The following is a 9,337-nucleotide window of genomic DNA, read 5'->3' as shown; positions in this document are numbered from 1 at the left end:
AATGTCAAAATATAGAAGGAGAAGAAAGAAAGCAACAGCTAGCAGTCTGGACTACATGCAAAGGATGTAGGCATTTCACATTGTGGTTTTGGATGAAGGCAAAGGGCAGGACTGAACCAAGAGGGAAAATTCTATGAAAAAGAAAAAAATAATAATTATGTCAACTTCTATATTTTTCCCCCACTGGATTTCAAAATGTATTGTTAAACCCCTATCATGCAAGAGAAGGAGCATAAGTGCTCTGTTGGATGCAAGGATAAATAAGACAAAGCAAGGGTAAAATACAAAGTGATGCACGAAGCACAGTGCAGATACTGTTACACCACTTAGCCTCAAGTAATGCAAATACCACTTGAAGGACATTTCAAACTTACAGTTACTATTTGGAACTCAGATAAGAAAACTAAATGGAATCTACAAAGTTGATATAGAAGTTGAGAATACAAAAATGGTTTCTAGGAACTGGAAAAACGGGGGTAAAACTGGATTGAGAGCAGCTGATTAAACTATAGGACACAAAGAGTAAGAAATACTGTACATTTCCAAAAGCTATAAGAAAGGATTTTGAATGTTTTTATCATAAATAGTTGATGTTTGAGAAAATCAAAACTTATTATATGCAATCTCAGTAACAGCTAACGATTTTTGTATTTGCTAGTTATGAAGTAAATTTAATTATAAAACATAATATGCAATACAAATTTAGAGGAGTAGCTCCTGCGTGCAATAGTAGAGTAAGGATGACTATAGAAAACTGTTATCTGCTGTATTTTTCAAAAAGCTATAAGAAGTTTGAATGATAAATACCTGTGGACATAGTTATGTTTAACCTGATTTAAACTTTATACGATGTACATATGTATCTAAACCTTATGCAGTACCCCAAATGACATAAGCAATTATTATTTTGTATAGCAGTAAAATACATTTTAAAATAAAAATATACTATAACTGTGACTTATATAGTATTTACATTGTATTAGGCAGGATATGTAATCTAGAGATGAAATGAAGTCTTTGTGAGGATGGCTGCAGGCAATATGCAAATGCTCCATCTTAGGGAAGAGACGAGCATGGATAGATTCTGGTATATGTGAATGTTTCAGGAACCAGTTTCCCATAGACACTGAGAGGACTATAAATATGGTATTATGAACATATGTTTTATGTATTTCAAGTTTGTCTTCCAGGCATGATATGCTTTGCTTCCCTGATATTTCAGATGATATTTCAGATATGTTTGTACAAGTGCAACATGGCATGCAATGCCCATGGAGGTCAGAAGAGGTCATCAAATCCCCTGGAACTGAAGTTATGGACAGGTGTTAGCTGCCATTTTGGTGCTAGAAATCAAATCTGGGTCCGCTATAAGAGCAGGAAGTGTTTTTTTTAATTTTTAAAAAATATTTATTTATTTATTTTTATACCTACTTCCCACATGGCACCCCCCCATAGCCTCCCTCCCCCTACTAGAGCCCTTATACTCTGATATCCCTGCTACTGTCTGCTGTGTTGTTGGCACCCCCAGCCATTCCCCACTACTTGCCCTTCTGGTGAATCTAGTCAGCCTATCTAGAGGTCTTTGTTTTAGGAGGGTCAGCTGTTCCTCATCTAACGGTAATCAGTCATCAGTATTCCTTTGGATAAGATTGGGGTCTGCTGTTAATTTTCCCAGTTCTATGCTGGTTGCTATCTGGGAATCCCTTTGGCCACCCTAGCCAACAACTCAAAAGAAGGTATCGCCTGTCTGGCATTGTTGCTTGTTATGTAGCCTTTAGCTATACATATGGACTCTTATGAAATTATATTGGCCCCTTTAATCTCTGGTTATACTTTCCTTTTGGGTGTTTAAGGCCATACAGTTGGACCAGATAAACCGATTTATTTTTACTCTTAAGGTCATTTGAGGATGTGTTCCTCAGGGGTCACATGGGCTTGGGGGGAGCCTCTGGCTCCTTTCTTTTACCAGCTCCGCCTGTATGAAGATAAGTCAAAGGTCCTGCTCGACCATGGTTGGCTTCGCTTGGAAGCATGGAGGAAATTATTCCTCTGTGTTGACCCTCCTCTTTATAGATTGGTTCAAGTCTATCTGATGGGGTCTCCTTGGCCTCCTTGATCAAGAGGACAGGTGACCCACCACCATTATAGGACATTTTGAGAGATGCTCATAGTCCCCTGGAACTAGTTGACCTAGGAGGGCTAGGAGAAAATTGATCTAGGAGGGCAAGAAGCAAAAAGTGTCCTTTATGTCCCTCTGACCAAATTAGTATAGGCCTCAAAGTATGTCTTTTAAACATCCAAGAAGGTTAGTTCCACCAGTCTGGTACTTTTAATTACTGTGTGCCATGTAGATTAATCTTGGGCAAAGACCAGTTGTTCTCAGATAAACCTTACCTAGATATATTTCTTGATCTGCTATGTATAATTTGTCAGTAGGGTATAGGAGTAATATGGTTCCCTCTGTTTTTCAAAACTAGCTAAGCATTGTTTATCTCTCACATTGTCTTACCCCTCCATCATGGTTTTAAAAAGATAATTTCGGCATTCAGAAGGCAGAGGCAGGCAGATCTCTGTGAGTTCAAAGTCAGCTTGGTCTATCTAACAAATCCCAAGCCAGTCAGGGCTACCTAGTGAGACTGTCAAAAGGAGGAAGAGGATGGGGGGAGGAAGCAAAAGGAGTGGAAGAGGAGGAGGAGAAGACCCAAGGAGATGCAAAAATGGAGGTAGAGACTGGAACAACTAATAAGGATTCTTCTGAGGGTTGGGGATGTAGCTCAGTTGGTGGAGTGCTTGCCTAACATACATAAGACCCTGAGTTCAATCTCCAGCACTGCATAAAACAGAGATGATGGTACACTCCTGTTATCCCAACACTCAAGAAATGCACACAGGAGGCTAAAGAGATGGCTCAGCAGTTAAGAATACTAGCTGCTCTTGCAGAGGACCCGGGTTCGATTCCCAGAACCCACAGGGCAGCTAACAACCGGCAGTAACTCTAGTTCCAGGAGATCTGATGCTCTCCTCTGACCTCTGTGGCCATTGCATGACATAGATGCACTTACCTACATGCAGGTAAAACACTCATATACATAAAACAAAAATAATAAATAAAAGAAATGCACACAAGAAGATCAGAAGTTCAAGGTCAGCCTCAGCTACATAGTGAGTTAGTGGCCAGCATGGGCTACATGAAATCTCTCTCTCTCTCTCTCTCTCTCTCTCTCTCTCTCTCTCTCTCTCTCACACACACACACACACACACACACACACACACACTCTCACAGGTGTTCTGGTTTTTGTGGAGCTTTGCTGCATCAGTCCTAGAACACTGCTGTTTAGATAAATGTCCCCAAAGCCCATGTGTTAAAGGCTCGGTCCCCATTGTGGCACTGGTGGGAGTGGCAGAATCTTTAAGAGGTACAGCACTGAGGAAAGAAGTTAGGTCTTTGGGACTATATCCTTGAAGGAGGCCCCTCCTCTTTTCCTTTCTTGACATGCTGGTACCAAGAAGTGAACAACTGCCCCTTGCATACTGTGCTGGACAACTTTAGTTGTCAACTTGACACACCTGGGTCGAGGAGGCCTCAATTGGAGAACTGCCTCCATTGGACTGACCTGTGGCCATGCCATATCTGTGGGATATTTTCTTGATTGTTGAGTGATGTGGGAGGGCCCAGCCCACTGTGGGTGGTGCCACTCCTGGCCAGGTGGTACTGTGTTGTATAAGAAAGCAGGCTGAGCACAGATCAGGGGAGGAAGCCAGTAAACAGCATTCTTCCATGGCCTGTGCTTCAGCTCCTGCCTCCAGGTTCCTGCCCTGAGTTCCTGCCTTGAGCTCCCTGATGAACTGTGACCTGGGAGATGTAAGCTGAATAAACCCTTTCCTCCCCAAGTTGGTATTGGTTAGAGTATTTTGTCACAGCAATGGAGAAACAAACTAGAACATGAGCCCTCCAGGCATGATGTACCGCCTGACCACAGAGCCAAAGACAGCAGGGCCAAGTGCCCATGAACCAAAGCCTCTGACACCATGAGCCAAAACAAACCTTTCTTCCTTCTAAGTTGGTCTCTCAGGCACTTTGTCACAGCAACAGGAAGCTGATTATGATAGAACTCTAGCACATAGGATTTGTGGTTAAGCAGTTTAGGTTTGAAAACAACCAGAACTTAATCTACATAGGATTTGTGGTTAAGCAGTTTAGGTTTGAAAACAACCAGAACTTAACCTACAGTGTTAGGCCATTCTGGGGAGGAATGGGGCTCAAAGGGACCAGATTGGATGGCAGCAATTCTATGCTTAGGTACCTTAATATATTTCATTAGGTCATGGAGAAAGCTGGTCTAATGTCACCTTTAGTGTAGCAGCAGCTGCTTGTGTGATCCAGCAGGGGGGCAGCTTTGGTGGTTTTACTGCTTGCCCACCAACTTCCTTTTTTTCTGTGCCAAGATTAAGAGGAAGCTTTGAACCTGGCTTGGAGTCTCAAAGCCTGTAATCCCAGTGCTTGGGAGTCTAAGGCTGGAAGATTGTGAGTTTGAGTCCAACCTAGGCTACATGATAAATCCCTGTATAAATAACAAATAAATAACTAACTTGTTCCCATTGTTGAAACATTAAAAAAAATTATATTTCTCTCTTCTTTCTCTGTACTTTGAAAAAAGAGGGGCAGGGAGAGGACTCAGTGGGTAAAAGCACTTGTCACAGAAGCCTGACAACCTGAGTTCAAACCCTGGAACCCACATAAAAAACCAGATGTGAGCCAGGCATGGGTGGTACAGCCTCTTAATCATAGCACTTGGGAGACAGAGGCAGGCCAACCTGGTCTACATAGTGAGTTCCAGGCCAGCTGGGGCCACAGGGAAACCCTTTCCAAAAAAAAAAAAAAAAAAAGAGAGAGAAGCCACATGTGGTAGCATGCATTTGTAATCCTAGTACTCTTAAAGAGAGCTGGAGGGTGGACACAGGAGAATCTCCCATAAGCTAGAGGGCTGGCTAGTTGGAGTACATGGTGCTGGGGCAGAAACAATAAGAGAGACCCGACCTCAACAAGAAGGAAGGAGAGAACAAACTCCTGAATGTTGTTCTCTGACCTCCACATAGACGTATCTGGTACACGTGCCCATACTCAACACACACACACACACACACACACACACACACACACACACACACACACACGAGAGAGAGAGAGAGAGAGAGAGAGAGAGAGAGAGAGAGAGCCAAAGCTTTGCTGTTGTACTGGGGTGGGGTGGGGGTCCACAGGAGTTGTGAGGCCAGGTTGTAGAACAGTCATCCTGCCTGGGGATGAGGCAGTAGGGTACAGTTTCTGGTTGAGAGCTTCTCTAGAGAGAGCATTGGTTCTATCATTTCTGGCCTATGCTACATCGACAGAGGGACTTTGGACATACTTATAATTTTTGTTTTGTTTTACTTTGTTTTAAATGAGGTCTCATGTAACTCAGACTGGCCTCCAACTTGCTATATAACTGAGAATGACCTTGAACTACTGATCTTCCTGCCTCTACTTCCCAAATGCTGAAACTGTAGATAAATACCACCATGGTCGTTCATGTGGTACTGGTGATGGAATCCAGGACTTTGTGTAAGCTAGATAAATATGCTACCAACTCAGTGTGGTGTCATATGCCTGCCATCCCAGTACTCAAGAGGTGACAATAGGAAGATCAGAAGTTCAAGGTCACCCTCATATACATAGTGAATTTGAGACTAGCCTAGGATGGGCTATATGAGACTGCCCCTAAAAAATCAAGAAAAGGAAGGGAAGGGGAGGAGTGGGGAGGGGAAGGAAGGGAGAGGATGAGAGAGGAGGAGGGAGGGACAATTGTTGCTGGAGATGTAGACTGGTGGTTGAGCCCTTGCTAGCATGTGTGAAGCTCTGGGGTCAGTTCCCATCCCTGCTAAAGGAAACAAAAATTGCTAAGTATCTGTCATGTAGCCACAGATCCTAGATCCCTGGGTATCTATGGGCCTTTGCTTAGCTGTGATGATGGTCCACCCTGGGATAATGCATAAGATACTGGAAGGGATGCTCACCCTGCCTCTGGGACCATAAGCCAGTTGTAGCACCCTGAGGTCATGGGTGGTCAGCTCCCCTTCCATGATGAATGGAAAATAGGGACTGTGAAGTCCTAGTTAAGGACAGATGGATGTTGTAGGACTAGGTAGCAAGGGCTGGGCAGACAGGGAGTCCACAGGAAGCCCCTCTAGCCCATCCTCATGGTCAGGAAGGCATTACATTCTGCCCTTTCGTCAGCCTTGAGGCAGCAGCTCTTGCATGTCAGGTTTGCATGTGGGGAAACTGAAGAACAAAAGCCCAAGGCCTACAGTCTGAACTGAGATAGAACCCAGAGCCTCAGTTGTATGGAGAAGTTCTGGACTAGGCTATGTTGCTCAGCACAGACCCTCAGCCTTCAGACCTCAGTCTCCCTGTCTATAAAATGGGATCTCTCCAAGCAGCTTCTAGGGTCAGAGTCTTTCTTCTGTCCCTGTTTGGGTGGGCCTTGGCCAGTCTTAGAAGCTATTGAAAGCCCTGCCAAGTCCTATTCCAGAGGTGTCAAGAATGCCTTCCCTAGAGAGGGAGGGGCTAATAGGTTCCACCCTTCCCTGAGAAACTTTTTTTTTCAACGTTAAAGATTGGATTTATTTGGAGAAAAACAAAAACCCACAACCCAAAGGATGGGATTTTATATCTCAAGACATCTCCCAAGTAATGTCTACAGATTACAAATCATTTTCATAGAAGATATTTTTATCTGGTCCCCAAGCAATACTATTTGTTAGTGGCCTGTAGACTCACTTCCAACTACCCCCTTAGGGGGTAAAAAAATAAAGTAATTCCCCCTAGGCTAGCCCCAGTAAGTCAGAATTTAAAATAAATGGGTTGGCAGCCTCCTGGAGACTAAATCTACCTTTCCAAAAATGGGACATTTTTTCAGATGTTTGGGAATTCATACACCACCATGGATAGGAATTAAAGATAGAAACCTCACTCTTTCTTGTACCTTCTTACTGCCCAACTGATCTGACCCAGTCTCACTGTCACCGCCATTTCTGCTAAATGGAGCCAACTAGGCACAGGCAACTGCTCGGTATCAGAACACATCACAACTTTCCCATTCAAAAGCTAAAGCCACTGTCATCTGGCTACAATGGTGATTCTCCAGTTACTTCAATATTTAAAAGGCTGCAGCAACATGCAAAAGAATTTCATTTCATTTAAAAAAAAAAAGTTAAGAAAGGTCTTCAGGAGATGGTGTTTTATTTTATCTTGTCTGGATAGAGGTTTGATTCGCTCTTGAATGTTCCAGGGTGGAAAGACTAGGAGACAGCACAGGCTGTGGAGGTCTACTCAGTGTAGTCTCCCTCATTCTCATCCTCACCATCCATGGAGAGAGCAGCATACTTCCTCACAGAGCTGAACTTGGAGGCTGGATTTTCTTCCGATTTCTTTGGCTCAGGTGCAGATCTGGAGTCTTGATCCTTTTTGCCATCTTTCCTGTCTGACTCCTTCCAGTGGTCTTTGTTCCCTCTGTCTCCAGAACCATGGCTGGAGTTCCCAGTTTGGCCTTTGGGGACACTCACCCCATCCATTTTATTTTCATCTTGCTGGTCCTTCCTCAGATGGCTGAGCTGTAGCTACTTTCCCTCCACCACTTGAAGGGGACTGCTGCTCTGTGTCTGAGGTCTGAGACAGAGCAGGAGGGTTAGGACTCCGCTTCACCCACACATTCTCCTTTGGTGGAGGGGCTGGCATTACCTTTAGAGGCTGATCAGGTTTGGGAGGCTTAGAAGTTGGAGAGTGACAGTCGTCTTCTTTATTGAGTGTTTCATTTTCTAGAGACTTCTCACTCTCTCCGTGTATTTCTGCCAGATGTGGCTTAGGTCCCAGTCTGTGATGACTCACTTCTTGTCCTCGATCGTTCTCATTCCTGAGTTTCTTCACTTTGCCAACTTGGGTGTCTCTCCCGAGGCCCGTCTAGTTTTGGCTCATCCAGCTGACCCTGCAACTTCTCCTGCTCCTTCTGTAGCCGCTCTTCCACTTCTCTTTCTCTAGCAGCGGTGTCAACAGGCTTTGCCCCTCCAAAGATAGAAGCCGCTCGACTGGACTGGGAGGTGCTAGCAGAGGAATCACCTTCTTTAGGAGTACTCCGAGGCTTTAGATTCAGTTTGGGTCTTTGGAGGGGACCTCTGTCATCTTGCCTGTAATCATCCCGAGAGTAATCATCTCTGGAGCTCCATGACCGATCATCCCATCTGTCATAGCGGTCTTCATAGTGGTCCCCACCTCCTCTGTATTCATCGTCCCTACGGTACCCACGACCAAATGCTCTTCTGCCACTGCCTATCCTGAAGTCATAGACCCTGTCGTAATCTCTGCTGCCTTGGTCATCATAGCGATCCCAGCCCCCGTAGCGAACCAGTGTGGGCCGCCCAGATACCCATCGCGATACCCGTCTGAATCGTAACGACCTCTATACTTGTCTCCAAAGCTATCATACCCTCTTCTAGGCGGGTAATCATCAAAGCTATCTGTGGAAGGACGGGCTCTCCAGTCTGTGTCCCTTTTGTCAGAATCTTGATTTCTATCTCGGCCAAAAGAACGATCATCCCTGTCTTTATCCTGTGCTTGTTCAGCAACATCCACTCGCAATTTCCTGTTACCTAAAGACTCTTCATTGAGACTCAGGGCACTGAGCAGGGAATTCAGGTCCTCAACTTAAGCATAACCAAAACCTTTTAACCTGTCTGGATTGCTGGGTTCACGCGGTAAGCGCACTGCACTGATAATCCTCTGAAGAATTCCTTAATGGAGTCTTCTGTCACATCATAGGGCAGGTTTCCTAGGAAAGCAATGTAGGGTGGCGATTTGGGAAGATGGCTCTGGTCGATATTGGGTTCCCGAGCAGCCCGTGGAGCAGTGGGAAGGATGGAGCAGTCAACTGGAGGTGCCCTGTACACATCGTCATCAGTACCGGGCCAAATTGTTGACACATCTCCTTCCAGGTCGTCTGTTTCATCAACCCAGCTGACTGATTTGGGGACATAGGTGCTTCCTCCACCAGTTCCCCTATCCTCAGCCAGAAAGTCTGTTAGGGACATGGTCTTCTCCTTCTTATTCTTCTTTTTTTGCTGAGGCCCCATGTTGGGAGAGGGAGAGAGAACACCTAGAAACTATTTTTTTCAGTGGTGTAGCTACTGGTAAGTAGCCCATGCTCTGGTAAGTAATCCTAAAGTAGCTCACTGGGTCACAAGTAACGAGAGACAGAGAGATGGAAGGAAGGAAGGGAGGAGGGGAGGAGGGGAGGAGGGGGGGAGGGA

General features: G+C 44.9%; 1 pseudogene across 1 annotated transcript in view; it reads right to left on the bottom strand.

Moving 5' to 3' along the window:
• Window positions 1-7,363: 7,363 nt before the first annotated feature.
• The window catches only part of LOC103750084, a 7,105-nt pseudogene continuing 5,131 nt past the window's right edge, over window positions 7,364-9,337 (bottom strand). The window contains exon 2 of the transcript XR_001872910.1: window positions 7,364-9,148. The product of XR_001872910.1 is annotated as a eukaryotic translation initiation factor 4B-like (transcript). The remainder of the gene's footprint in view (window positions 9,149-9,337) is intronic.

Source organism: Nannospalax galili, unplaced genomic scaffold (assembly GCF_000622305.1).
Source record: "Nannospalax galili isolate Female #2095 unplaced genomic scaffold, S.galili_v1.0 scaffold1532, whole genome shotgun sequence".
NCBI classification, from domain to species: Eukaryota; Metazoa; Chordata; class Mammalia; order Rodentia; family Spalacidae; genus Nannospalax; species Nannospalax galili.
The sequence above is the reverse complement of the archived record's forward strand: the minus strand, read 5'-3'. Positions and strand labels throughout refer to the sequence as shown.